The 26,400-nt window shown below is 39.5% G+C and overlaps 1 protein-coding gene across 6 annotated transcripts in view; it reads right to left on the reverse strand.

The window, feature by feature from the left end:
* Positions 1-26,400, reverse strand: part of ARHGAP6 (Rho GTPase activating protein 6) — a 485,829-nt gene that overhangs the window by 156,158 nt on the left and 303,271 nt on the right. The gene's annotated exons all lie outside the window — the stretch shown is intronic.

The following is a 26,400-nucleotide window of genomic DNA, read 5'->3' on the forward strand; positions in this document are numbered from 1 at the left end:
TAGAGTTACTGACACATTTTAATTATTGATACTCATTAGTATTATTTGTTTCCATATCCTTTATCTTTCCGAACTATTCTTGGGCACAATGTACCAATGCCTATGAATATTGTTCTCTTAATGATAACTAGTTCCATCCTGTCCCATGCTCGAGATTTTGCTTGAGTCAGTGCATTCTGTTATTAGGACCAGTCTTAAGAGAAAGGTTCACTAGTGGCCCCAATTAGTTACAATGCATAGTGTCTGGAATTTATCACATTTTGGACCAGCATGCAATTTTTGCCTATTCTGGATCTGTCTGAAAGTTTTTCCACCTTTAAAAGCCCTTATTCATTTTTATGCAAATCAAAACTACAATGAGGTGCCACCTCACACTGGTCAGAATGGCCATCATTAAAAAGTCCACAAATAATAAATGCTGGAGACGATGTGGAGAAAAGGGAACCCTCCTACACTACATTGTTGCTAGGAGTGTAAATTGGTACAGCCACTATGGAGAACAGTATGGAGGTTCCTCAAAAAACTAAAAATAGAGTTACCATATGATCCTGCAATCCCACTCCTGGGCATATATCAGGAGAAAAAACAGAATTCAAAAAGATACACGCGCCCCAATGTTCATTGCAGCGCTATTTACAATAGCCAAGACATGGAAGCAACCTAAATGCCCATTGATAGATGAATGGATAAAGAAGATGTGGTAAATATATACAACGGAATACTACTCAGCCATAAAAAAGAATGAAATAATGCCATTGGCAGCAACAGGGATGGACCTAGAGATGATCATATTCAGGGAAATAAGTCAGAAAGAGAAAGACAAATACCATACAATATCACTTACAGGTGGAATCTAAAATATGACACAAATGAACTTAGCTTTGAAACAGAAACAGACTCACAGACATAGAGAACAGACTTGTGGTTTGGTTGCCAAGGGGGAGGGATGGATTGGGAGTTTGGGATTAGCAGATGCAAACTATTATATATAGAATGGATAAACAACAAGGTCCTACTGTATAGCACAGGGAACTATATTCAGTATCATGTGATAAGCCATCATGGAAAAGAATATGAAAAAGAATGCATATGTATGTATAACTGAATCACTTTGCTGTACAGTAGAAATTAACACATTGTAATCAACTGTACTTCAGTAAAATAAATTTTTAAAAAAATTATTCATTTTTACAAGTTGGTACCATTGCCCTCTGAAGGATGTCGGTGGAAGGAGGAGGCTTTCCCGTCTGAGGGATAAGCAAGGCTGCAAATGAATGTTCCCAACAGACCCCGCCTGTGTTCATTCTGTGCTGGAATGTTCATACAGGCTTTTTCTCAAACACACTTGAGTGCTGTGGGTAATAGATGTCAAATAATAAAACTCAGAGGCACATGCTATGTTACTTTTTAAGGGAAAAAAGTGGGGGGAAATCAAAGGGTTTAACGATTTTATTCACTGGCTTATATTCAGCGACTCCGAAAATTTGGCCACTGCTCGGGTTTGTGAATTTCTATGGAAAATGAACTGTGCTTGGCAAGCTTGCCGAAGTATGAGGCTGATAAAAAAATGTTTCATGCTTTCTCAAGACCTTATGCCACTAACTGTGTGGGATTGGAAAAACTGTTCAAATGTCAATTTAAACACTGTAAATAAATGATTTTCTATACCCATATGAATTAATATTATTCTGTGGATTTCAGAGCATAACTTGAACAAAAGTTTCCTTGAGTTCTAACTAGGAAATGTTTCATGGAGAATATGGACTTCAGATTAGACAAGTGGAGCTCAGCAGAGTTCTATTCAGAATCAGAAATGTTATGCAACGCATTATCTTACACTATGGAGAACTGACTGAAAATTCAATTGACACAAAGGTTGTTAGGAAGCAGGTCCTGAACTCAAAAAAAGGAGTAGGCCAAAAGAAATAAAACATTACTGTAACAGCCCAAATCATTATATAAAAGAACACTGTGGTGAATTCCATTGCAAAGTTCATGACTCGTGAACATTATCTTCAAACCAGTCATCTCTGAGTTTTATAGAGTCGACTATCCAACTGCCTTCTTGACCCTTCCATCTGGTATCTCAGGGTCATCTCAAACTTCATTTATCCAGTGCTGAACTCTTGACTTTCCTTTCTGGCAAACGTCTTTGTACCTAAGCCTCCTACATCTTAAGAGGTGTTTATAAAGCATTTATCTCAGTGCCTGGCATGCAGACCTGCTCAGTAAAGGTTGATGATATTGATGATGATTGATGATGATGAAGATGATGATATTTATGCACCCAATTAGTTGAGCCAGAAACCAAATGGTTTTTCTTAATTCTTTTCTTCACTTCATGTCCACATTTAATCCATTCCCAGGTTGTGTCAACTCTGCCTCTAAAAAAAATCAGGAATCCTACCTCTCTTCTCCAACTCTGCTTTCACCACCCCACCTCCAGCCTCCATCACATTTCTCCTGAACAAATTTAACAGCCTTCTAACCAACCTAACCATGTCCACTCCTGCCCTTGCCCAACTAATTGTCCAGAGAGGAAACCAGAATGATCTCCTTAAATACACATTATCAAAACATATATGGTGCTTATCATGTATTTACTAAATATGTTAAACATCCTTTTGAAGTAGGTACTATTATTACTTCCATTTTACAGGTAAGGGCTTGAGCAAAGAGAGGTTGGAATATGTCCAGGATCACTCTGCCTCTACGGGGCAAAGCCAGAATTCACACTCAAGAAGTCTGAGTCCACAGCTGACTGTTCAACTGCTACACAAAATACCATGCCATACCCGAGCTTTCAAAATAACAAACAAGCAAGCAGAGACTGTCAATTCACTTCACTTAAAATAAAGTCCACCTGCACAGGATTTCCCTGTGCAAAAGGGTCTGGGCTGACCTCCTCGGCCTCCCCCATCGTGCCTCCCTCTTTCCTCCTGCTCTCCTGACACTCATAAACAAGACAAGCTGGGTGCTGCATAGGCTTCTGCCCGTGCTGTTCCCAGTGCCTGAACTGTTCTTCCCAGGAATTTTCACAGGGCTGGCTCCTCCTTCTTTCTTCTTTTTTTGTCCATGTTTTTATTTTATTTTATTTATTTATTTTTAACATCTTTATTGGAGCATAATTGCTTGACAACGGTGTGTTAGTTTCTGCTTTATAACAAAGTGAATCAGCTATACATATACATATATCCCCATATCTCCTCCCTCTTGCGTCTCCCTCCCACCCTCCCTATCCCACCCCTCTAGGTGGTCACAAAGCACCGAGCTGACCTCCCTGTGCTGCGCGGCTGCTTCCCACTAGCTATCTATTTTACATTTGGTAGCGTATATATGTCCATGCCACTCTCTCACTTTGTCCCAGCTTACCCCTCCCCCTCCCCGTGTAATCCCGCTCCTTCAATAAAGCCTTCCCTGACCTTCCCAATCTGAAATCAATGTTCCCTGGCTTCTCGATCTCAACATTCCATTGGTTTTCTTCTCAGCACTTATCTCAGTTTGTAATTGCTTTCACATGCTTGTCCATTTGTCTATCGACTGTCTCTCCCATTGGTCTGGAGGCTTCACAACAATAATATTGTTTACAACTGTATTTTCACCATCTAGCATATTGCCTTGCACTTAGTGGGTGATGAGAAAATTTGATAACTGTTTGGATGAAGACAAGAATGCTCTGGTGGTATGAAACATCCACTTAGACCTTTGGTTCTCCAAATGTGATTGGAATCACCTGGGGATGCTTTTAATCAAAAGTAGAGTCCCAGGACTGTTTCTTTAAGCGCTTACTTTTGAGGCCTATCACCTAATTTCGTAAATAATTTTTATAATTTTGATTTTGACATGATTTGGCAATGAGTAACTCAGAATTCTTGTTCGGCGTTACTTTTAAGTAATCATTGTGTATTTTCAGGAATACTTGCTAGGAGAGAAAAATGTACATTATAAATCTCTTTCATGTGTGATAAGATTGTTAAAAACACTGTCAATGAAATTGACATACTATGTTTTTAGATATATAGCTAAGAATTTACATAATTACCTTGGGAGCCAATAATTTCCTTTTCAGCTTGTAGACATTTGTGTGGGCTCCTGGAAAGCTTGTGGTTCCCCGGCCCCGTAATCAGATAATGGTGTGTAATGAACAAAATGGACCAGCTGGAGTCCAGCCCCAAATCAACCACAACAGGACTCCTGCCCAGGAATCTGCATTTTAAGAAACTTTCCAGGAAATTCCTATGCAAATAAAACTTGAAAGCTATTTTTTCTCTTTATTTAGACTTACGTGTATTGTTTTAGAAAAATATACAACAGAAATCAGTGTCCACTTTTTAAATTTGTGGTTTAATTCTGAGAAATTCAAGATAATGTTTCACATAAAGGAAAAACATACACTATTAATTGATGTTAAGCTCACTAAGTGTCCAGAAATGCAGTTTATCAGCAATCTTTTCGGTAAAATTAATCATCTTTGTTAAATATCTTTTGTTAGCCTCCATGTACACATGGCATGAAAGGGACAGGCATTTCTCACCTTGGAGAGGAAGGATGAACCATTTGGCCAGATGGAAAGAATAGGAAGGTAAGTGCCTTAGCCCATAACTCGACTATGTTTTAGGCTATAAGTGGATAATGTTAAGAAAATAAAAATCGAAAGCAGGAAGAGGTTTCTTGCCTTGCTCAAGAGATAAAGGCGGCTGTTTTTTCTCTTTTAGGGAAAGATACCTAAATTCCAGAATATGACAGAAGAGCTTAAGTTAAAAACAAAAACAAAACAAGAAGACATCCAGCACTGTTTTCGATGCCAAGTAAATAAATGTGGTAATAAACCATGCCCTTGTCCAAAAAGCAAAGGGAAGCTTTGGTGAGGATCTCACCAGGTCTTGCTTTGTCTCTATCTCACCCACAGGTTTTCCCCAGTCCTCCTTGACACCTCCAGGGCATTCAGCATTAGTGCTTAACAGATGCTGGAGATGCTTTCCTGCCTGGTCCGCTGTGACATTCCTCTCTTCACGTGGCCCTTCCCTGCTCAAAACCCTTCCACTGTTCTTCAGTCAGTTGAGACCTTTCGGCACAAGACCCCAGGCTTTCCATGACCTGACCCTAATCCATTCCTCCAGATTCTTCTCTTGCCCTTCTTCCCAGCAAACCCTGCACACCCTGCTCAGCAGAACTGCTCACTCTCATACTTTTCGGATTCTGTCTTTGCTTTTGTCATTTGCTTTCTCCAGAGTTCCCTTCACCGTCTTATTTCACATTAAATATCCCATCCGTTATTACATCTTGCTTGTATCTTCTGTGCACTAGGTTCCATCCCCTTTTGCCTACTCAAGAGCATCACTCCAGCCATTCTCTTATACAACATTGATTTCCTCTTCTCAATTGGATGAGTCCCATTAAAGTAAAAGTAAACATTAAAACGTACTGTTATAACTCCCACCATACAAAAGTTCTTGATCACACTTCCCTTTTTAGCCACCTCCTCATTTCTCTCCTTCTTTTTACAGGAAAAAAAGCCTTCAAAGAAGTGTTCATATACCCTGCCTTCCATTTCCTCTCTTCCCAGTCTTTCTTGAACCCACTTCAGTCAGGCTTTTGCCCCCTCCATCCATCAACACTGCTCTTATTGAGGTTACCAGTAACCTTGACACTGCTCAATCCTCTGATCAATCCTCAGTCTTCATTTTACTTGACCCATCAGCAGAAAACCCCATAATGTATCCAAACCAGAGCTCTTTTAGGAGTCCAAGTGGGCGCTATTGACAAGTGTGCTAATTGATAATTATGCATTACCTAGGATTGTATCTGGCAAACAGACTTACTGTCATCTACTCATCTGAAGGATCACACCTACCTATCACAGCCCATTGTCCCCTCCCTTTAAAACACTTTCTTCTCCTGGCTTTTCAGATGCCACACTCTCCTGGGTGTCCTTCTAGCCCACTAGCCACTGATTCTGTCTCCTATGCTGTCTGCTATTTCCTCCTCACCTCCCTGAATGTAACGTACTGTTGGAATTTCCCATAGTTTTGTCTTTGGATCTCCTTTATTTTTCATCTGCAATTACTCTATTGGTGATTTCAACAAATCTTAAAGCTTTAAATGACATCTATACACTAATCACCCCCTAATTTATATCTCCAACCAGGACCTTTTTTCCTGAATTCCCTGAGTTCTTCAACTTCCTCTCAACCCACTCCTCTATGGCTTCCGCCATCTAAGTCGATGGCAAGTTCATCCTTTCAGTGACTCAGGCCAGAACCTTGACTCCCTATCACCTCTGACTCCATATGGTACTCCACAGCCAATCCATTAGTGAATCCTACTGTCACTGCATTCAAAACATGCCCAAATCTGACCTTTTCTCATCATTTCCACTGTTCCACTCTGGGCCAAGCTAAAATCATCTCTCACCTCGATTAATAATAAAAATTTCTAAATGACTCAGCATAGAAAGTGGTTCTGCAAACCCTCCCTAAAATACTCATTTCTGCTCATTGAAGATAATTTTCCTTGAGAAAATCTTCAGATTGTCAGTGAGTCACTTCCAGTCTTATCTTTTTCTAGAAAGGTATTCATGCAGATGATGCAGAAGAAAATAGAGGTGCAGAAAAGCTCTCCCAAATCCCACAGTGGGGACTTGGATTGCTACAGAGAGTGGTTTATTCTTTGGCAGTTCACAGGATTCTTAATGATGCCTGAATTACCCTTTCTTGCTCAGAACAAAATAGTACCATTCCATGATGTGTGTTTATTCTTCACGTGGACAATGTATAGAGTGGGCATTCCCACGCATTTTGGGGCTGAATGAGCTGATCTTGGTAGTATCACCCTTCCTGCCCATGATTGATCCTGGAACCCAGACCGAAAGCCATCAGCCTTCCTTACAGCCAGAGGCACGTGATGGAAAGGTGTCTGGAGGCTTCTGCAAAATGTTCCCTTGACTGTAAGCAAGAGACACAGGAAAAAGGAAACCTTTTCTTCCTCTGTGCCAGGGTTTCTCAACCTCAGCACTATTGACATTTGGGGTCATCTGTTGTGGGGACTGTCCTGTATATGAAGGACGTTCAGCAGTAACACTGGCCTCTACCCACTAGATGCCAGTAGCATCTCTTCAGTTGTGACAACCAACAATGTCTCCAGACATTGCCAGACGTCTCCTGGGAGTGGATTACCCCAAGTTGGGAACCACTGGCCTAAATATTGTCAGATTTATCCCCAAACTGCCACAGGTTCTCTCAATACCAGCTTAGAGATGCTTAGAGGAACACAAAGTCAAGAGAATTGCAGGAAAAAGACCAGAGTCACTGGATGAAACCCATTATACCTATAGATTTTTGGTGACACAAGCCTCTACAATTCCTAATTATTTAAGCTGGTTTAAATGGGTTTGGCAATTATTATCAGCCAGGGGCATCAAAGTGATCCAGGGTCCACCATCACAGTTCACAGCACGTTGCTTTATTCCAGGGCATCCTACAGCTTGGAGAAATGAGCCAAGTCCCACCTTGGGGCACGATTCTGTGGGTTCAGCTTTATGTGTAGGACAGAAATAAAATGGCTCATTTCCCCATCTGTTAACTGCTGCTTATCCACACTTGTTATGGAATTGTATAATTTCAAAGCAGGAAGTGATTTTAGGGAAGGAGAATTAAGCTAAAACCAACGTCTATGTTTATCGTCAAAGGAAGGCTTTCCAAAGAGGATTAAGCCATGTGCCTGCAAATATCAGGAAAAGAGCCATTATCCACTTCAAAACACTTCCTGAGAATGACGAGTCACCATACATCTTGCGTAAAAAGCAAAGCGAGACATGTTCTTATGGCTACATACACTTAAATAGTCCCTTCTCCCTAAATAGGAATTCTACATGGTTTCAATGACTAAATCAATTATCTATCTACAGTGGACTTCCTGTCATTTCTGTGGGCAGATCTGTCATTTAATTTTACCAACTAGTAGTATTTTTTTAATCTGAAAACTGATGAACAAATAGAGGTGGCATAATTGGCAGACTATTAAATTCTGGGTATAGTGGGGAGGGAGAGAAGATAAAAAATTGTAATCTACCTCTTATGATTTTTATTTTTCATATACATATTAGTTTGTATTATCTTTCCTTATTATGAAAGCAATGCAAGCTTAAAACTAAAAAATATCAGAAATATAGAAATAAGCAAAATGAATAATATTTAAGTAATCTATAATCTAAGAATCAATCACCGTTTATATCTTAGTGAATATTCTCCCAAATATTTTTCTTGCGTATTGAGATATTTCTTCCCAAATAATATCATATTATTTTGAAATCTACTATAATGTATTTTAAAAGTTCCTTTTATCAGATGTTTAAGTTGTTCCTAATTCATCCCCATCTGTAAACAGCGCTTCATATGAATGGCTGGCTGAAAACAAGTTACACATGCTCAAAAACAAAAATGTAAGGGCAAAACACAAACAAAAAAGAATTCTGCAAAATGGCCCAAGGCTTAGGATATCATTGGCTTCAGAATTCTGCTACCATTCACTTGTACATCCAATCACAGAAACCAGCCTCAAAGGGGACAAAGGGGGGACTTCCCTGGTGGCCCAGTGGTTAAGAATCCACCTGCCAATGCAGGGGACATGGGTTCGAGCCCTGGTCCGGGAAGATCCCACATGCCGCGGAGCAACTAAGCCTGTGAGCCACAACTACTGAGCCTGCACTCTGAAGCCTGTGAGCCACAACTGTTGAGCCCACGTGCCACAACTACTGAAGCCCGCGAGCCTAGAGCCCGTGCTCCGCAAGAGAAGCCACTGCAATAAGAAGCCTGCGCACCGCAACGAAGAGTAGCCCCCGCTCGCAGCAACGAAGACCCAACGCAGCCAAAAATAAATAAATATATACATAAATAAATATTTAAAAAATAAATAAAATTCAACTTAAAAAAAGAGAGGACAAAGGGGAGAGAAGAGCAACCAGCTTTGCAACAAAGGAAACTACCCCTGCGACAGACATGATAGGGCAAACACTAAATGAACCTAATGGAGAAACATTCAACAAATGAATCCCAAGCAGAGTTTCTCAGTTTATAAGTCATAGAGTCACTGCCTAGAAAAAAACAGGTTTTCCTCAATCATATAATTAAAAATAAATAATTTGCTCCTCTACAAAAATCCTGTGATGGCAAGTCCAAATATCTAGATTTACCTATATATCCACAAATCTGTATTTATATCTATATCTATATTTGTATTAGTATCTGTATTGATACCTATACCTATGCCTATATCTATATACATACCTGCAACTGTACCCATATATCCATCCATCCATCCATCCATCCATCCATCCATCTATATATCAGTGGTTCTCAGACTTGAATGTGCATCAGAATCCCCTGGAGGGCTTCTTATTAAAACAAAGATTCCTCTAGCCCATCCCCAGTTTCTGATTCAGCATATCATTGACACAGTCTAAGAATCTGCATTTCTAATAAGTTCCCAGGTGATGCAATGCTGGTGGTGTGAAGTCTACACTTTGAGAAGCACTGCCTATACTTCTACCTCTATCTTTATCTCTATCTCATTACCAATGTATATTTTAGTAAACATACGGCTATCCCCACGTACGTACTTTAACTTTCATTATCATCAATTGTTAATATAAATCATAGTGTTACATACTATACAAAAGAGATATCATGGTGCTCTCAAATTCTCTCCACTTAATTTAATAAAACATTATATAAAAATTCTTACCATGTACCTTCTTCCACCCAGGATAATAGTTAAATCATGGTACATTTCTTGCTTTTACTTGGTTTTCACTGCCTTTGGCTTTTAACTTGATGTATTTACATCTTAACGATTCAGATTTATTTTCCAAACAGTGAGATGAAACAGGGACGACTCAAAGCCAGCTTCATTTTGAAACTGGCCAAGCTCTTGTAAACAAGCTCTTGACGGAGCAATTTATAATTCTCTAAACAGTTGGGGGGAAAATATCACACGGAAAAGCAGATGTTATTCTCCTAACTTCTTTTTTTTTTTTAGGTCTCCAATTATTGTCTACAGTACTGAACCAACCATATTACTTCAAGTAAATTTTGGCTTTGCTGGATGTCAACCACGTTAGCCATACTCAAGATGTGGTTCAAAGAACAAAGCTTCTCAGAGACACTTCTGTTGCCTGCTTCCTCATGTTAGTTTGACAGCGCTGGATTTAGGGGTTGTGTTGGCTCATGTTTGCAGCATGCAATGGGAACACAGTTCCCGAGATGCCAACCTTAACCTAAATAAAAGCTAGGCCTGCATCTCTTCAGGGTCAAGTTAAAGAATATGGGCTGTGCTGTCTCAGACCTCAACGGGTACCAATCAGAGACAAGACGTATACCCAAGGAAATGTAATCGGTAATTTTAATGGGTAAACAGTTGCAGGACTGAGAAAAAGAAAGTCACTTTGCGCTGGTGCAGTTGGGAAAAACTTCATATTCTATTTGTTCAAATCTTTGAGAAACAAACGTTATTTCTCCAGAAAGCGAAACGCAGACATTGAAAAAGGAGGCAAATTTTTACAGATGAGGTCAAAGCAGAGACTGTCCGGAGCGAGGAGTTAATGTGTGACTAGACAGGGAATCATCCCAAGAATGATGGATTTCACTACTGAAATGATTATAAATTGCAGGCCACCTGCAACCTATCCCGAATGTCTTTTATGGTGGGAGAACAGGATAGATGGAAGAATGGGAAAAAACTTGTGCCCTAATGGAGAAAAGGAAAATGTGCGTTTTGACCAGTTCAGAGAAAGTCTCTCTTTCCACCTTAATATATCTGTAGATGGATAGATGCGTGTGCATGTACACACTCACATTCAGACTTTACAGAATAATTCCAATTTAAATATAAGATCCCCTTGTTCCAATTAAGCATTCAAAATGCCCCTAATTGCAAACGTTTCAGCAAATAGCCACTGAATAAATGATATAGTCAGCAACACTGAAATAAAATTGCCACTAAAAAAAAAAACTATGCCAAAAAAGAAAGAACTCATAGGCTGTAATAATACAAAACTCTGCATTTTAACATCTACAGCTGTACATGTGCTAGGTGCTGGGGTTTTTTGTGTTAAAGACATGTCCAATATAAAAAGATAATTTATTGCAAATTGTGAAGAGAATTTACTGGAAGCATTACAATAGGAGAAATGGTGACTGTAAGAGTTTTCAGATGCAACAATTGGCCTGTAGTTCCAATTTGTTTAAAAATTTGTTCTATTAGGCACAAATTTAGTTGCAAAATGTTATTTTGAAGTAAAAATTAGTATAAAAGATGGGATAAGTGAACATTTTCCAAAATGAACATCTTTTCTAAAGAAATATAATATTATATATAAAGAACCGTGAGATAAATGCCACTCATGAGTAACTTCTCAATAAAATGCATGAATGCATGAATAAAAGAATATATTTTTAGAAATCTGTTCGTTCTCAGATTTTAGCTCCCAGAACTTCAACAGATATCACACACACACACACACACACACACACTCATTTTCAAATTGAACGTAATCCTATTAAAAACAAAACTGTGCCAAAAGAAGTTACAACTGCCCATCACACCGAAAGATGCACAGTTTAGCTATAGCCATTATAGCAGGTTCCACATTGTTCAAATTCAGATTTTAAAAGCACAATAACACACAAAGCAGTTATCAAAACAAGTTTGCATCAGAAATTCAACAACATTTGTCACAGGAATAGGGTAAAACTTTTTACTCCCATCATTAATATAAACTGACCATAAATATCAAAGCTGCCGGTATCTTAGCGAGAAATCTTTATGAAGGAATTGCAGTTAAAAATGACAGCTCTGGAAAATGAGATAAGGGACCAACTAAGGGATTATCTTTTCTTTGTACTGTGATGAGATATACATGAGTAAGACTGAAACACTAATGTCAACTTTAGAGTTGCAAAATGTCTCAGGTCTGAGGAACATCTCAAGGAATTGTCGGAGAATAAAGAAAATATTTTAGTTAATCATCTATAGTGCAGAGCTTCGCAACCTTGGTATTCTTGACATTTGGGGCTGGGTCATTCCTGGTCATGGTGGGCTGTCCTGTGCATTGAAGGATGTTTAGCAGCATCCCTGGTCTCCACGCACTAGATGCCAGGAGCAAACCACCGCCTCCCAATTGTGACAACAGAAATGTCTCCAGACATTGGCAAAAATGCCTTGGGGTTGGGGTGAGGGAATTCTCCCAGTCAAAAGCACTGATAGCACACATTTACATCAACTTGTTTGATCAATTGTAGTAAATATTATAAAACTGTCCAAAAATTTATATTCATGCAGAACTCATTCGGTGAATTGTGCCAAAGTGTTGTATACAAATTTTCATATTTAATCAGAACTGATTGACAAACCTGGAATGACTGCTTCTTAGGCATAAACATTATTAAAATCCACTAAAATACTTCTGATGATCTTATGAAAATTTCTAAGGATTCTCATCCAGAATTTGTGATTTGAGGCTTAAACCAAAACATTATCACTGTTTTGCATAACGCTCTCTACAAAATGGAAGCACAGATTGTGTTATCATTGGAAACTGCATGGGAATGATGTTGCTTATGTTATACTTTAGATGAAGGAAAACAATCTGTTTCTCCTGTTTGAACAGAATCTCAGAGTAATATTACTGAGGATGGTACACCCTGAAATTCTAAAGATTTTTATATTAGCTATCACATTTATCTTAGATAAATATTGATAGTTTGCATCAATTACTCAGGAATCAACTGGCCAAAAACCCTTCCTGGGGAGATTATTTCAGAAATATTCAACTGCAATAAGCATTTAAGTGAGATTTCGCTCTTAAAATTTGTCTTGGTAGAACTTGCTAGTAAAGTGAACAAAGAAAAAGTATATGCAGGTCAAAGGTGGTTGACTCTACTTTCAGTTTTTTATTCTGAGAAATTAATTTTCCAAATAAGGAAAATAGGCAAATTTTCTTGGCTAGATTTATTTTAAAACATGTGACTACATTGTTTAATGATAATAAATCCAGAGATTAAAATGCTTATCAACAACTATTAAAATTATGATAGGGCTTCCCTGGTGGCGCAGTGGTTGAGAGTCCGCCTGCCAATGCAGGGGACACGGGTTCGAGCCCTGGTCTGGGAAGATCCCACATGACGCGGAGCAACTGGGCCCGTGAGCCACAACTACTGAGCCTGCGCGTCTGGAGCCTGTGCTCCACAACAAGTGAGGCCGCGACAGTGAGAGGCCCGCGCACCGCGATGAAGAGCGGCCCCCGCTTGCCGCAACTAGAGAAAGCCCTCACACAGAAACGAAGACCCAACACAGCCATAAATAAATAAATAAATAAATAAATAAGTAAGTAAATAAATAAGTAAATAAATAAATATAAATAAATAAATAAATAAAATTTTAAAAAAATTATGATACATTCACTGACAATGCAGAAGAATTATTCAAACTTGACAAGAAATGTTGGGAAATTTTAAGAATAATTATTGAGCAAGTCAAGTGGGGACAACATGCTTACTTCAATAATAAAAGATGAAATATGAAAGCTATTACTATTTTTCTAAATTGTTTTATTTCTTTCTCATTTCTTTTTATAATTTTCTGATGAAGATGATTCATTTATCACTAAATGTAATCATATTATCATATCACCAAAAGACATTTCATATAATCAAATGCATGTCAGAAAAAAATCTTTGTTAGTCTGTACATATAAATTATTCATTCAGAAAAAATTGTCACTATGTTATTCACATTCCCACGCAAACATCTCAAACCTAAATTTTGATTCTGTAATTATTTGACATTTATTATTGAAATTATAAAGATTGAAATTATAAGGATCTAAAATAGATCTCATTTGAAAAAGGAAAACATCACAGATCAAACTTCTTTTTTTTTAAAAAGTAGTTCTTGCTAGATTAATAGCTCTCAACTAGGGTGCCTTTCCAGCTCATAGGAATTTGGGGATATATGGAGGCATTTTTGGTTGTCACAACTGGGGGAGGGCACTACTGGCACCTGGTGGGTAGAGACCAGGGATGCTGCTAAACACCCCACAATGCATAGGACAACCCTTCAAAAAAAATAATCTGGTCCCAAAGTTAATAGTGCTGAGGCTGAGAAACCCTGCTCTAGATAAAAGTATTTTCTGGTTTAACTTGTGCAACAAAGCAAGAAGCACCCAATTCAACTGTGACGAGAATCCCTTTTTGGAGAACATGTGATTACCAAAGACATTTTTTTTCTTCCATGGAAGGCAGAATTTTAACTATCCTTTCTTGCTATTGTTGGCATCTTATGGAGCAGGAAACAAAACGGAAGACTGAAGGGACAGTAGAAGCAGCCTCAAACGAGCAATCCGTGCACTGCTGTTCTCTAACTGAATATATCTTATTTGAGCAGAAAGTATGTGCTTTGATACCAAGTCAATGCGATGCCTTCACTGCAAAACAGGAATCACTTGACATGACAAGAAAAACACATCATAAAAATTAATACGGCTAAAGCTTAAGCAGTGAGTTTGAATAACTGTCTTTTTCCCCTCCCTGATGTCAGCCATAAGCGATATTCTGTATTGCTTAGGAGTCACTATTAAAATCAACCTTTTAACAGCCCTAAGTAAACATCTTCATTTTCCAAAGACCTAAGTGATGGCAGAGTAATATGATTGCTTACAGCTGCAAATGCCTCATCGTGAACTAAACACTTGTTAAACTTTGGCTAAAATTTCTCTTCAGTGGCTTATAGTGTCTTTTCCAAATAAAATCATTTTTTAAAACTAATTCACTAAATAATGCCATGGTAGACCCCTTAATTAAGTCATGAATAGATGATGCAAATAATCCATTGATTACACAATAAATGCACATTAAGTTAAAACAAAACAACCTATGTTCCTAAATATAAATTACTTTATAATTTTACATTGGGAACTATCACTGTGTAAATTACTCATGTTTTACCCCACCCAAAGGAAAGAAAAATAGAAAACTTCATGCTACGAAGGAAAAAAATATTTCCTGTGTGTTTACTTTTCCTGGGTGTCTATGATATTCTTTAGATTATAAGTCATCAACATTTCAGGAGACAGGTGTCAAGATTCTGAACGGGTTAGGAATGAGACGCTGAGGTAAGGAAAGGGCATCTGGCATTCATTCCTACTAAGAAAGAAACAAAGTCGTGCTCCCACAATCCATTGCAAAGACTTGGGGGAAAAAAGTTCCTCTTGAATTGCAAATAGTTCAGGACGAAATATACAGTCATTTACCCTTCAGTATGAATTACTTTAATCAAATTCTTCTGTTCTAAAGCCAAACTGAGTTCAGCCCTTTTAAGATTTGGAGAGACTTGATCTTGCTGGATGTTTTGCAAAGTACCAAATAATTTTGGAAAGGTAAACACCTCTGGGAAGGGCACACCAAGTAAGCACCATCATCCAGAGGTATTATCACTATTGGTGAGTATAGAGACATTTGGATACCAAAAGAAAAGCAAGAAACATCACTTCACCAAAACATAGTGACTACTTACCAAGCCCTCTACTAGGTGCCAGGAATGCAGGTGCTGGGGTAAAAAGATAGGATAAACAACCGGGTCCTACTGTACAGCACAGGGAACTATATTCAATATCCTGGGATAAACCATAATGGAAAAGAATATGAAAAAGAATGTATATATGTGTATAACTGGGTCACTTTGCTGTACAGCAGAAATTAACACAACATTGTAAATCAGCTATACTTCAATTTTAAAAAAGGATAGGAATAGTTGAGACTGAGCCTAACAGCACACTGCCTCCCAGGAATTTTGAGTCAAACACAACCTGCTTCTGAGTAATATCTTATGCTAAAAAGGAAAACGGACTGTGTTTATCAAAACAAAAAGACTTCATTTACAACAGGCTTGGTGACCACAGAAGTTAGCTCAAATCTTTGGTTAATCTACTCCGTTAGAAGGCACCTTACAGGGACGGCAAAAGCATGAAAACCGGCATTGCTGATTTAGTCAGCACCTGGCTCGCTTCTGGGGGCATGCATTAACGTGGCACCCATTCAAACATGCAGTGATAGTTTACATTGAATCTCTGACATTACAAGAAAATCACTTTTGTGTTGTGAATGCTGTTGTTTGGTATTAGATTGGTGATAATGTTCTTATTTTACTGAAGGAAGAATAATAACGTGTCTAAAGACATTTCCGAACTTTGTACATTCATCCCCAAACATCTGACTAGTATTATTCTGTGTGGTGGTATAGCTACGGTACAGGCCATGTACCCAGTGATTTAGTGGACAAGCATTAATACACTGGATTGTGTGGGGAGCAGTACAAAATCTTTTTAGTGCAACTCATCTCCAAGCCTAACGTTATTTTGGTGCCCTGGAGTTGCCAAAAGGCACCTGAGGCTTTTGTGCACAAAAATTCTACTGTCAATTTAATTTTCAACCCATTCAATCCAAAGAATATTAACCCACAGCTAGATTGTTCTTCAGACCAAATAACTGAATGTTCTAATCAAATTCTCTCAGGGCTATAAAATAGCTAATTCTGTGAAAGGCAATTGATTTGATAATCATAGAGGCATGATGGGGACTCATTAAAACAGGCAAGCGTTCGAAAGGAGCTTTTCCTCTAAATGGCAGCTCTAGCATCTTTGTAATTCAACGAATCCCATTACACCTACACAAGAAAAGATTCCTCACTTTAATAATGAACTTCACGACGGCTGAAGGGCACTGTTGACGCCAGGGTCATGAGCTCATGATGGGAAGTTCCTGGAGCTGGTGCTGGGACAGTGATTCATTTGTTCTCTCTGTGATGGTAAAGGTTTTAAGCATCAACCTTGGAGTAGTCATTTTTTTCCAACATTTCAATTTAGTAATTAAATAGTCTGACTAGCTAACCCTCATTTCTTTTTGCTATCTCATCTCTTTCCAGCAAGTTGTTCCAGAACTGCATCTGTGTTACAATATATTCTCAGGCAGATTCTGGCCATCGTTTTATAATCACCACCACCACAATGACAACAATAACAACAACAACAAAAGGTAACAATTATTTAGCACTCACTACAGGCCAGCTACTGTCTACGCATGGTTCTAAGCCCAGGGTGCTCCACCATGCTGACTGAAAGTCCGAAGGAAACCCACCAAATTTCTCAAGGGTTAACAAGATACACGCGTGTCTTAGAGTTCCAGAAAGCATAGCAACTACCATTTTGGTATCTCTGAATAGGCTGGCCTAATGTTGAAAAACAAATAAGCGTAATCCTTCGTGCATTCCACAAATATTCACTGAGGGCCTCCTGTGTGCCAGGCTCCAGATATGCTCACTCATTCAGCCATCACAACAACACCAGTTTTCCCACTGTCCAGGCAGAAAGGTGGACAAACTTGCCCACAGACCCACAGCTAGTAAGTGGCAGCATCAAAATGAAGAGAACAGATTTGGTTAATCATCCAAGTCACTTGACAAAGGGTGTCACCATTCATCTCGGCACCCAAGCTAGAATCTTCAGGATCCCCCCTTCCTGCTCTCCCTTATTACCCCACAAAACTGGCCAATTCTCCTGAGTGGCTTCTCTGACCTCTTCCTTACTCCTCTGCATTCCCACATCCTTGCCTTGGCCCTGGCCCATATAGGCTTTTTTTTTTTTTTTTGGTTTTTTATTGAGGTGAAATCCATGCAAAATCAAGTTAGCCATTTTAAAGCGTTCTCTTCAATGGCGTTTAGTACATTCACAATGCTGTGCAACCATCACCCCTATCTGGTTCCGAAACAGTTTTCCCATCCCAAAAGGAACGCCAGTAGTACCATTAAGTAGTCTCTCCTCATTCTCCCTCCCTCTCTCCAACCCCTGGAAACCACTAATGTATTTTCTGTCTCTGTGGATTTGCCTATTCTGGATGTTTCCTATAAATGAAGCTGCACAATATGTGACCTAATGTTTTCAGGGTGCACCCGCATTGTAGCATGAATCAGTGCTTCATTCCCTTTCATGGCCAAACAGTATCCCGTTGTATAGATAGACCGCATTTTGTTTACTCATTCTTCTGTTGATGGACATCCGGGTTGCTTTTGCTATCTGGTTATTGCGAATAGAGCTGCAATGAACATTCACGTACCGGAATTTTTTTGAATGCCTGTTTTCAATTCTTTTGAAACATACACCTAGGAGAAGAATTGCCTCTTTTGAGCATCTACCTAGGCGTGGGATTGCTGGGTCATGTGGTAATTCTAGGTTTAACTCTTTGTTGAGCCCCTCATAGTTTTTTGAATGGACTCATGTGATAGGATAGCTTCCCTCCCTGAAGCCTCCCCTTCTCTAATCCCTCCTGCTCACTGCCAGCAGAAGTCTGTTGATGCCATTCCACAGTTTATAAACCTCCAGTAGTTCCCCAATATGTAAAAGGACAACTGACAACCCCTCAGGGCTTTGGACAGTCTCATGGGCTGGTCCCAACATGCTGTTCTCATCCTACCTCTTAGTGTATGCCCCATTTTCCTTAGACATTCTCTCCCTTCCCTCTTTTCCTCCCCTCTGCACCACTGCCCTAGTCTCCAATCCTTGAGCATACATTCTTTTTCAGGAATGTGTCCCTAATAGACTAGCAAGATGAAATTTCTTCCCAAGTATGAACACCGCCTCTCCTGGAGACCCACTCAAATGCCATCTCTTTCAAGCCGACTTCAATGATCCTCCCTTCCTTTCCCCAACTGGAGGCAATCATTGCTTTATCTGCTCTCCCTTAGACATTTTATCTGGGCCATTGTCAGGCTATTTGCTCCAAAGGCTTTTCATCCTAAAGACTTGTGAACAAGTCTTATCTCCTGCATAGCATGTAAATTCCACGAGAGCCAAAATCATATTGTGCTTACATTGCCCATCATAATGCTTTGAACACAGTTGGCATTTAAAGGATGTTTGATGAAGGACTGAATGAAGGAATAAAGACGAATGAGGGAATGAATAGAGTCACCATATGAGATGTAAGCATCTCCTTTGCTTCATCAATCATGCCTGACTTAGGACTCTAGCTGAACATGAATTAATGGCTTGATCATAGAGACTGGCATCTGGAGGCGGATCCCAAAAGGAAAGCATACTTGACTAGCTGTGTGACTTTGGGTAAGTGACTTAACCTTGCTGTGCCTCAGTTTCCTCATCTTCAAAAGGCAAATAAGCTAGGTTTGCTTTGAGTATTAAAATGAACTAATATTTATGATGCTCTCATAGTGCCTGGCACATGGTCAGTATTTTAGAAGAGTTTGTTAAATAAAATAAGTAGAAGAAATGAGCCAACGGCTCACACTCTAAACGAGTGAAACTGCTTAAGACAGGTAGGACGAACACAGGGCTCTGCGAGCTGCAAAGTAAAGGCAGCTGGGCCCACGAACCAAACTCTCCACCTGAGTTCAAATGCTATATAGCTGGTGTTGATTTACTATGTCTTATTCTTTCACTTTATTAGTTTTGGAGGTCTGAAGCCATCATAGAGAAGCACTTTTGGCCTAATCCTGGTATTCCACCTCACCCAGTGTTGTTATGGGGAAGATAACTGGTAACTATTTGTCGACTGGACTTCTCTGGGCAAGTGAAAGTGATTAGCCATAACCAGCTATGGCTGACTTTAAAATCAGCTGTGAAGCTATGTATAAACAGCTAACAAAATTCAGCATATTGCTAAGTGAATGAGAGCAAAGTACCTAAGTACAAGCATATTTCCAACTGATATGTTTACTTCTCATTCTAATCTATTCATTTCAGTTCCTTTAATAGATTTTAAAGGTTTAGCTAAGTGTTCTCACAAGAACTAGACGCGTAGCTCACGCTCAGTGACCGTCTTTCTGCTACCCCTATTTTCAACAGGCTTCTCTTAGACCTATCCCCTAGAAATAGGCCTTCTCAATTTGAATAAACTCAAATTATCCAGGGTTTTTTGGTACTTCCCATTACAGAGCCTCCCAATGACATCTGGTTTACTCCTGTATTTAGAGTGCTGATGAATCTTAGCGATGTATTCATGTATTCACCTTCATTTGCAAATTTTTAGGATGCAAAACACACAAAGCAAACTAAAATGTTCTAAAGAGTACACGCATTCCCTTGTCCACAGTGCAGAGAGCCTACCCACTGATATACATGTGGTTTGGCTTACCGGTGATTTCAGAGGGCTTCTCCATCCCCAGGTCTAGGGGAGTGAATACATCAAGGAGCCTTTCTTCCAACATTAATACCCAGGGTTTGACCCAATTTCAATGGTTTTGAGAAAATGCATTTTTTAATTAAACTTTTTATTTTGAGATAATTGTAGATTCATGTTCAGCTGGAAGAAATAATAGAGAGCCTTTTTGTACCCTTCTTCACCCAGCCTTCCCCAGTGGTAACATCTTGCATACAATGTCACAACAAGGAAACTGACATTGATACCATACAAATTTCACCAGTTTCACCTGCACTCATTTGTGTGTGTGTGAAGGTGTGTGTGTATTTAATTCTATGCAATTTTATCACATGTGTAGATGTATGTGACTGCCACAACAGTCAAGACACAGAACATTCCATCGCCACAAGGATCCCTCATGTTACCCCTTTATAGTTACTCTCACTTCCCTCTCAATCCACCACCTTAAATCTGGCAACCACTAATCTGTTTTCCATTTCTATAATTTTGCCATTTCAAGCATGTTACATAAATGAGATCATATAGCATGTAGCTTTTTTTTTTTTGGACAGGCTTTATTCGCTCAGCATAAGGTCCCTGAGATCCACCCAAGTTGTTGAGTGTATCAATAGCTCATTCGTTTTTACTGTGGAATTGTATTCTAAGGTATGACCCAATACCACAGTTTGTTTAACCAGAAATGCATTTTTGATTCAATGCAGTCTTATTAACTGCACCAATGCTACAGAATGTAATATGACTTGATGGGGGACTTACATCAACTATCTTGTTTTTTTATTGCAAGACCTCCACTGTGAAGTGAAAAATGAAGCCAATTTTCTGTATAATTTAAATTAAAGCTTGCACAGGTGTTTCAGTCAGCTAAATATTTTAGCCTGGACTATTTTAGTTCTAAATTATCCAAATAATTATCTCAAAAATTTCTATGTAATTTAGCATGCAGAGAATGCCTCTGTGTGAAGTGGTGGTATATTTTTCAATCAGATGTTATTTTTCTGCTAACACTATACCATTTCTACTAGTTCTTAGAGTAACTAGTGATCATAATTATTGGGATTTAGTCTTCTGGCCATTTTCTCCTTCAGAATTTACAGGGAACCTATGAAAGTTCAAACACACTGTATTTTTGGCAAAGGACACTCATACTTTGTCTGCATTTTACTGCTTCCTTTGCACCTGGGAGCAGCTATTTTAAGACTGTCTAGACAATCACCCCCAGCTTTTTCCTTTCTTTTCACATAATCACTGAGCAAGGAGGGTAGTAAATAGACGATGCTGGCACTCTCTCATCAAATATACTATACAAATAGAGTCAGGAAGAAGAATGCCTTTCATCTGGCTCACAAAATTGAGAGGCTTTAATATATCATCCCAGACTTCTACCAACTGATCAATCTTTAAATCAGCAAGAAGGTCTCCCACCATCCATACCTCTGCATTGTAGTATCAGGATTATACTTTCTGGTTGAACTGTATGAAATGGTTAATTTTTTTTACTATTTTGGATCTATAAAAATGGCAATTTCAAATGATTCAACTCAAGAGATTTGGGAAGGAATCTGGGGATGGTCTGGTTTCACTTCCCTTCTCCAGTTCCCAGGAAACGCTCACCCCTGACTCTAGTGACGACCCAGAATGCACAGCTTCTGCAGGAAGCCATTTCTTGCCATTACAGGAAATAAAGGAACCAAGTACGATCCCTGGACATTCTCCACATGCTTGTTCTACTTAATTCCTCTGAGTCAGTAAGATCCCAGGGAGACAGCACAGAGTAAGTCTACTTCACCTCTTACAGTCCCTTGTTTCAAGAAGTGACAGACAGCTTTCGAGCTCTCCCTCCACAGGACTCCTAGAGCCCACTGTCCCCAGGCTCCTTAATGGGTCCTGAGAATGCTTCCTGATGTCTGTTCCTCTAGGGAATCTTCCTACCGGTAATCTCTGATGATCGCAGTATTTCTTTTTGGAGGAAAAAACTGCACCAGGATGGAGATAGATAGACAGACAGGCAGATATGGATATAGACACCTAACAATAATCAGTTAGTTTTATTTGCTTCCTTATGTTTTATTATTAGTGTATTTATTTTTCAATAAGATACAGACACGTTATTTTTCTGCAAACACTATACCATTTCTACTGTCACTTTCAAGTGCTTTCTCCACCCTTACCCCTGTTTTGCCACACTTCCTCCGCTGCTGCTATGTGTAACCAAATTAGCTTGGGGGTCTGAAGTCAAAAGCACTTCTCCTGAATACAAATTGGAATGTCAGAAACAAGAGCAGCCCAAGAAGGCTGAGCCAGGAGTCTGGGATTTTCACTTTGATGCCACTCACGGTGGAGAGCTTTACCTGTGCCAGGCACTGGGGTAAATGCAGTGGTGGTGGTGGGGATACAAAGTCGACAGACACTCAGTCTCTACTTAAGCAGATTACAATTCTGGAGAGGAATAAAATTATAACACCAAGTGGAGCAAGCACAGCGTAGCACCAAGTCAGAAGACATGGGTTCCAATTCTAGCAGCCGCCACTTACTAGCTGTGTGATCGGGGCAAGTTGCTTGACCTCTCCTATTTCCTCCCTTGAAAATCACTTAATAATAAGAAGAATTCTGATCTTATTTTTGCTTTCGCTTAATATTTAGTAAGCCATTACTTTTAATGAGGATTCATTGCGTGCATATACTACCCCATTTCACCGTCAACAATCTCACTCTTGGAATGAATTATTACTTTCCTCCTTTCAGATGGACAGATTAGGCTAAAAGAAATAGATTAACCTCACCACTGCCACAGGACTCTTTCCTGCAGGACAATAATGAAGTCCCAAGATGAAGGCAAATTTCTCTAGAGTTGTCGGCAATTTTTAACTTTTGAATTGCCAATATCCTCTCACTTTCAACTTTTCACTTCCCAGTCACTCTTTAACACAACTCAAGTCTGTTTTCTACTCCCACTATTCAGAAAAAAAACTGGTTTGGTCAAGATCACCAATGATGTCATGTTGTAAAGTTCAAGGGGGACTGTTCTGCCTTCGTTCTACTTGACCCCTCAGCACCATTAGTGGACCACTGACCCGGCCATCTTGAATCCGTTTCCTCTCTCAGCTTTTGCTTATGTACACCACTTTCCTGACTTCTTCCTTCACTAGCCACTTGATCACTAGCTTCTTTGCTGCTGCTCTTCCTCCTTTAGAGCTCTAAGTGATGGCATGCCTCATGGCTCTGTTCTAGGCTAACATCTCTTAAGTCAAACCTTCTCAAGATGTGCCCAGGATCTGTGAACCTCCTGACTCAGATTCACCAGAAACAAGCTCCATGAAGGAAGGAAACTTTTCACATTAATTACTGAATTCCTAGCACCTGGAAGAGTCCCAGGCATACCTTGGTGCTCAATGAATATTTGTTGAAGAAATGGATTGCCTGAAGGGCTTGTGGAAATGCATGCTCCTGGGATGTACTCTTGGACTCCTAAATTGAAATCACAGTATATCTGACATCTGAGAACCCAAATCTAAATCGCTGGTCTTCTGTCACATGACCTTTCATCCATGCTCTTTCTTCTACCCAATACCCTCTCCCCACTCCTCATTCTCCAGTGCTCTGGGAAGCCTTTCCCGAACCCCGTCTCTACTCAGACTAAGTCAGATCTCCCTATTATGCCCTCTCACAGAACCCTCTCCTCTGCGGAACTTACTGTCACTCTAATTTTACACGCACATGTGAGACTGCTTAAGGAAGCGCTCTCTCTCCTGCCAGCCTGCCTCAGATCATGCAGGTTCCTCTTTACCATCATATCCCCTTTTCCTCACCTGAGTCTCACCCACAGTGGGCCCTCAGTATATATCAGTGAATAAATTCATATTTGTTATATGGATTAATATAATATTAATGTTAACATATAAAATCATATTAATAATAAATATACAAATATGTTTAAATTATATATTAACAATATAATAAATAATTAATATTTAAGTGATGACACAACTTTCTCTCTCCAGCTCCAAGCTCTCTGAATTCTAAATATATGCGTGTGTGTGTGTGTGTGTGTGTGTGTGTGTATCCTTCTAGGGGCTTCACATCTCCATGTGGATGTCTAATGGGTTTCTCTATTTCAAACTGTCCCAAACCCAAAGTTTTTATTTTTCTCCCCACAACCTTGTTCCTCTCTCAATATTTTCTTCATGTCAGTAAATGGCATCATCTGCCCAGTTGCTCAAGAAAGAACTTGGAAGTTGAATTTAATTCCTCCTTTTCTTTCACCAGCCCCTTATGCCATATCCAATCAAACACCTAGTCCCGTTTCTTCTACCCCTAAAATATATTTCAAATCCAACCCTTCTTCATCTCCACAGCTGCTGCCCAAGCCTAACCCTCCATCAACAGTCAACTGGATGGTTGCCATGGCCCGGTAACCGCCCTGTGTCCATTCTCGCTCTGCAACAACCAACTTTCTACACAGAACTCAAAACGTCAATCAGATCGTCCCGAGATAGACTTATCCCGATGGTGTCCTGCTGCAAGGGAATGAAGTAGATACACCTTAGCTGGGCCCTGCCTATCTGTCCACGGCACCTGACCCCATTGCTCCCTTCTCTCACTCGACTCCCGACCCTCCGTTTTGCGTATACTGTTCCTTTTGTCTGGAATGATTGCCCATGTGTCCCCACCCCTCGCTCATTTCACATAGCTGGCTTCTTATCCTTCAGTCCTCAGATTTAATGCCAGCTTCTCAGAGCAACCTTCTCTAATGCTCTATCTAAAATTAGGTTCCAGCTTCTGATACTTGTTATCATAGGAATCTGTTTTCTACACAGCATTTACCACAGTTTGGAATTACTGATTTACTTTGGTTCATTATCTTGTTTCTGCGTGGAAAGCTCCATGCTAGTCTTATTCACCATTTCATCTTCCAGCACCTCAAACAGAGCCCGGCACATGGTAGACTCTCAATAAATGGTTGTTGTATGAATGAATGGAGAAGAAAAAAACAGTCAAAACAGAACAGCTCCAACAGATTTGTGGATGACAGGTCCTGGGGGTACAGGGAGGGGTTGACTACGAAGGGACAGCATGAGGGAATTTGTGGGGTGGGGGGGGAGTGACAGGAGTCTTCTGGGTCCCTATTGTGGTGGTGGTTACACAACTTTATGTGTTTGTCAAAACTCAGAATTGTACCCCCAAAAGATGAATTTTACTGTATGTATTGAATAAATTAAAAATGAATTAATCAAATTGTATGTTTCTGAAACCTAAGTCAAGCCAGAATAAATCTAAGAATCCAAGCTTCACAGGTTCGGGGCTCTTCTGTGGGGTCCATTAACTGCCCGTGTTCATGGTCAAGTAGTGACTCAAACCATACTTCCCCAATTCTCATTTATCAGTTTAAAGAAAGGAAACCGGAAACAAAATAAAGATGTGGAGGATAAACAATACAAGAAAAGACACTGTGGTAAAATAATATTAAAAATAATCACGTGATAAAATGTCAGCATTTATCTGTGACATTTGGCTCTGTTTGTATTGGCTCACTCCAGTGGTGTCTCCTGTGCATACACCCACGGCTGACCTCTGCTTTGTGCAAGTGATAATGACTAAACTTCACATATTATGCTGGCATAATCTAGCACTTCCCTGGAGGGCTGTTACACGCAGGGAATTAGTTTCACAGCCCAACAATGTTTCTTTCTCAAAATATACCACGGTCAACTTTCATTAGAACAAAGTTATATGGGCTGATACATTGCTGTCTTTTGCCAAATTATTACTGGTCATTGTATATTCACCCAATATAAGCCACCGACAAACCACATTCAATGGGGGAAAAGCAGGATGCAGAGATACTAATAGATTCTTTAGACATGAGTTGCATTCTCTGAAGTACGCACATGACATACAAATTTCATCTTGTGACCTTCCCCCACCCCACCCCCACTATTGACTTTTATCCATTAGAACATGTTGATGGATATACCATTTCAACATGAAATATTTGGATATCTGACTGATTTAGGGAAAGGGAAATGGTGAGCTAATTTCCTCTTTTATCAAGCTGAATCACTGAGCTCGCTCTGTTGCTATGCACGCGTAAGTCAATGCCATAGCAACTTCTTGGTTTGCTCTTAAACACTGCAGCAGAACAATGCTATTGGGTACATTTTTCAATTCTTAGATTTTATTT

Source organism: Eubalaena glacialis, chromosome X (genome assembly GCF_028564815.1).
Source record: "Eubalaena glacialis isolate mEubGla1 chromosome X, mEubGla1.1.hap2.+ XY, whole genome shotgun sequence".
Classification (NCBI taxonomy): domain Eukaryota; kingdom Metazoa; phylum Chordata; class Mammalia; order Artiodactyla; family Balaenidae; genus Eubalaena; species Eubalaena glacialis.